The sequence below is a fragment of the Neodiprion lecontei genome, unplaced genomic scaffold (genome assembly GCF_021901455.1).
Source record: "Neodiprion lecontei isolate iyNeoLeco1 unplaced genomic scaffold, iyNeoLeco1.1 ptg000109l, whole genome shotgun sequence".
Taxonomy (NCBI): Eukaryota; Metazoa; Arthropoda; class Insecta; order Hymenoptera; family Diprionidae; genus Neodiprion; species Neodiprion lecontei.
In genome coordinates, this window is record NW_025791870.1 from 1 (window position 1) to 5,000 (window position 5,000).

Here is a 5,000-nt window from a genome sequence, read left to right on the forward strand (position 1 = left end):
ATTACGGTTGTTACCGGCTTTCTGTGGTCGTGAGCGCGGCGCCGCGTGCGTCAGCCCTTGCGCGGTTGCGCGCGGGAAGGAACGCGCGCCGCGCGTCAAATTTCTTTCGTGCGATAGTTCAAGAGCCGACGTCGCCTCGAGGTTCACGGGTCGTCTGCCGGAATTGACCGGCGCCGGACCCGATCGGCTCGCAATGCAAACGATTGACGGCGGACGGCAGTGGGCCGCGTCAGCGAGTCCCGGGCATCGCTGCCCTCGACGCTGACGCGAGCTTCCTCGTACGGGCGAAAATTCTCTCCGAAGCCTACCGCGTTCGCGGCCTGCGTCCGGGGTGTAACGGCGTTGCACCGAGGACACCCGGGCGCAGACAGGCTGCCCGCGAAGAAGCGCTGAGACCAGCTTCGCACGTCTCCCTCGTACGACCGACCGGGTCGAACGAGTCGAGGCGGACCGCGGAGCGGTCCCCTCTCGGCACCGAGTCGGCCGGAGGCGCGAACGACCCGCCGCTGCTCCGCGCTGGACGCGGAGCGACGGGTCGACGCCTCGGCGCGAGTCGGTCGTCGGGCGGTTTTAGCCGGCGACTGCGCTCGTCGCGACCGCGGCGAACGCCGGACCCATCGGATCCGGCGTCAGCACCGCGTTCGTTGTCACGACGATTGTGTTGCGCGCCGCGGCAACCGGGCCCGACCGTTACGTCGTTCAAACTTTTTTGAAATTTTGTTCGCGACACGTGGGCGTGACACGCCGCTCTCGCGGCGAGACAGCCCCGCGCGCTCACGAGTCGCTGCTTCGGCAGTACGAAACGTTAATGATCCTTCCGCAGGTTCACCTACGGAAACCTTGTTACGACTTTTACTTCCTCTAAATGATCAAGTTTGGTCATCTTCCCGGCAACATCGGCAATGCCGAGACATTGCCGCGTACCAGTCCGAAGACCTCACTAAATCATTCAATCGGTAGTAGCGACGGGCGGTGTGTACAAAGGGCAGGGACGTAATCAACGCGAGCTTATGACTCGCGCTTACTGGGAATTCCTCGTTCATGGGGAATAATTGCAAGCCCCAATCCCTAGCACGAAGGAGGTTCAGCGGGTTACCCGGGCCTTTCGGCCAGGGAAGACACGCTGATTCCTTCAGTGTAGCGCGCGTGCGGCCCAGAACATCTAAGGGCATCACAGACCTGTTATTGCTCAATCTCGTGCGGCTAGAAGCCGCCTGTCCCTCTAAGAAGATTTATTTGTACGCCGGTAGTAAAAACCGCCCGACCGAGGCCGGGGGCCTTCGAGATACCGGAAGGTACGCCTATTTAGCAGGCTAGAGTCTCGTTCGTTATCGGAATTAACCAGACAAATCGCTCCACCAACTAAGAACGGCCATGCACCACCACCCACCGAATCAAGAAAGAGCTCTCAATCTGTCAATCCTTCCGGTGTCCGGGCCTGGTGAGGTTTCCCGTGTTGAGTCAAATTAAGCCGCAGGCTCCACTCCTGGTGGTGCCCTTCCGTCAATTCCTTTAAGTTTCAGCTTTGCAACCATACTTCCCCCGGAACCCAAAAGCTTTGGTTTCCCGGAAGCTGCCCGCCGAGTCATCGGAGGAACTTCGGCGGATCGCTAGCTGGCATCGTTTATGGTTAGAACTAGGGCGGTATCTGATCGCCTTCGAACCTCTAACTTTCGTTCTTGATTAAAGAAAACATTTTTGGCAAATGCTTTCGCTTCTGTCCGTCTTGCGACGATCCAAGAATTTCACCTCTAACGTCGCAATACGAATGCCCCCATCTGTCCCTATTAATCATTACCTCGGGGTTCCGAAAACCAACAAAATAGAACCGAGGTCCTATTCCATTATTCCATGCACACAGTAGTTCAGGCGAAAATAGCCTGCTTTAAGCACTCTAATTTGTTCAAAGTAAACGTACCGGCCCACCTCGACACTCAGTGAAGAGCACCGCGATGGGATATTAGTTGGGCCGCCCCGGAGGGCTAAGCCCACCGGTAGGACGTCCCACAATCATGCCAGTTAGACACCGCGAGCGGTGAACCGACAGCGTGGGACACAGATTCAACTACGAGCTTTTTAACCGCAACAACTTTAATATACGCTATTGGAGCTGGAATTACCGCGGCTGCTGGCACCAGACTTGCCCTCCAATGGATCCTCGTTAAAGGATTTAAAGTGTACTCATTCCGATTACGGGGCCTCGGATGAGTCCCGTATCGTTATTTTTCGTCACTACCTCCCCGTGCCGGGAGTGGGTAATTTGCGCGCCTGCTGCCTTCCTTGGATGTGGTAGCCGTTTCTCAGGCTCCCTCTCCGGAATCGAACCCTGATTCCCCGTTACCCGTTACAACCATGGTAGGCGCAGAGCCTACCATCGACAGTTGATAAGGCAGACATTTGAAAGAAGCGTCGCCGGTACGAGACCGTGCGATCAGCCCAAAGTTATTCAGAGTCACCAAGGTAAACGGCGGACGGGACGTACCCGCCGCCGATTGGTTTTGATCTAATAAAAGCATTCCTTCCATCTCTGGTCGGAACTCTGTTTGCATGTATTAGCTCTAGAATTACCACAGTTATCCAAGTAAATGTGTGTACGATCTAAGAAACCATAACTGATTTAATGAGCCATTCGCGGTTTCACCTTAATTTGGCTTGCACTGAGACATGCATGGCTTAATCTTTGAGACAAGCATATGACTACTGGCAGGATCAACCAGGGAGCTTCGATACAAAATCTCGGCTCGGACGTGCGCCACCCATCGCCGACCGGGTCTCGTAGCCCGGTCGGCCGCGCGTCTACTGTGTGTTTCGGGACTGCGCGCAGGCAGCCCCGGTTCCGTGTGCCGCCACCTTCGACACTCGGCTTATAAGCGTTCGAACGATCTCCCGTACCCGTCGGCTAGATTGAAAGCGTCTGGGATACGTTGTTATAACATCTCTGGTCTTTGAGTGTACGCTCGGAAAGAAGCGAGTTGACGCGTGCGTTGGAGCGTTCGGCCTTCCGTGTTTCACGGAGAGCCGAACTTCTTGGTACCGCGTCAAGGGCCATTCGGTCTGAGACACCGACCCGCGGTAATGCAGTGACGATAGATGAAACAACGCGAGTCGCGTAGTTTCTTTGGTACGAGGCACGGAACGGTCCGCGAACGCCCGCTCCTGGTCTACGCCGAAGTACGTATCGTGCTCGAGCACGTACCGGTACGGCGTAGCAGGCGGACGACGGGAGACCGGCCCGACCGACTCGCTCCTCTTACTAGTAGGAGCCTGGCCGCTAGGACGTCGGCGCCGGCACGGTGGTAGCACGGTCGGCTTACGGGGCGAAACCTCCGCGGGCTATCGAAAAAATTTTGAACTCCGGGAACTTTGTCGAAATTGAACGAGGCTCATATGACGATGTTCCGACAGGCTCCCGGCCCGGATCGACTCCGGGACGCCGCGCATCGCCTTTCGGTCGACTCGGACCGAAATTTTTACAAGTCCCGTCTGTCCGGATCGACTCCGGGACGCCGCGCGTCGCCTTTCGCTCGACTCGTACCGCAGCTTCAACGAGTCCCGTCGGCCCGGATCGACTCCGGGACGCCGCGCATCGCCTTTCGCTCGTCTCGGACCGAAATTTTTACAAGTCCCGTCGGCCCGGGACGCCGCGCATCGCCTTTCTGTCGACTCGGACCGAAACTTCATCGAGTCCCGTCGGCCCGTATCGACTCCGGCACGCCGCGCATCGCCTTTCTGTCGACTCGGACCGTAATTTTTGCAAGTCCCGTCGGCCCGGATCGGCTCCGGGACGCCGCGCATCGCCTTTCGGTCGACTCGGACCGAAATTTTTACAAGTCCCGTCTGTCCGGATCGACTCCGGGACGCCGCGCGTCGCCTTTCGCTCGACTCGTACCGCAGCTTCAACGAGTCCCGTCGGCCCGGATCGACTCCGGGACGCCGCGCATCGCCTTTCGCTCGTCTCGGACCGAAATTTTTACAAGTCCCGTCGGCCCGGGACGCCGCGCATCGCCTTTCTGTCGACTCGGACCGAAACTTCATCGAGTCCCGTCGGCCCGTATCGACTCCGGCACGCCGCGCATCGCCTTTCTGTCGACTCGGACCGTAATTTTTGCAAGTCCCGTCGGCCCGGATCGAATCCGGGACGCCGCGCATCGCCTTTCTGTCGACTCGGACCGAAAGTTTTACAAGTCGACGTCGGCCCGGATCGAGTCCGGGACGCCGCGCGTCGCCTTCCGCTCGTCTCGGACCGAAATTTTTACAAGTCCCGTCGGCCCGGGACGCCGCGCATCGCCTTTCTGTCGACTCGGACCGAAACTTCATCGAGTCCCGTCGGCCCGGATCGAATCCGGGACGCCGCGCGTCGCCTTTCTGTCGTCTCGGACCGAAAGTTTTACAAGTCGACGTCGGCCCGGATCGACTCCGGGACGCCGCGCGTCGCCTTTCGGTCGACTCGGACCGAAATTTTCACAAGTCCCGTCTGTCCGGATCGACTCCGGGACGCCGCGCGTCGCCTTTCGCTCGACTCGTACCGCAGCTTCAACGAGTCCCGACGGCCCGTATCGACTCCGGGACGCCGCGCATCGCCTCTCGGTCGACTCGGACCGAAAGTTTTACAAGTTCCGTCTGTCCGGATCGACTCCGGGACGCCGCGCGTCGCCTTTCGCTCGACTCGTACCGCAGCTTCAACGAGTCCCGTCTGTCCGGATCGACTCCGGTACGCCGCGCGTCGCCTTTCGCTCGACTCGGACCGAAATTTTCACAAGTCCGGTCGGCCCGTATCGACTCCGGGACGCCGCGCATCGCCTCTCGGTCGACTCGGACCGAAATTTTCACAAGTCCCGTCGGCCCGGATCGACTCCGGTACGCCGCGCGTCGCCTTTCGCTCGACTCGGACCGTAATTTTTACAAGTCCCGTCTGTCCGGATCGACCCCGGGACGCCGCGCGTCGCCTTTCGCTCGACCCGTACCGCAGCTTCAACGAGTCCCGTCGGCCCGGATCGACT

The 5,000-nt window shown here is 59.1% G+C and overlaps 1 non-coding gene across 1 annotated transcript; it reads right to left on the reverse strand.

Annotated features, from left to right (window-relative positions):
- Window positions 1-806: 806 nt before the first annotated feature.
- LOC124296052 lies at window positions 807-2,720 on the reverse strand. Its single transcript, XR_006905886.1, has one exon. It is a non-coding gene; the product is annotated as a small subunit ribosomal RNA (ribosomal RNA).
- Between the last annotated feature and the right edge of the window lie 2,280 nt (window positions 2,721-5,000).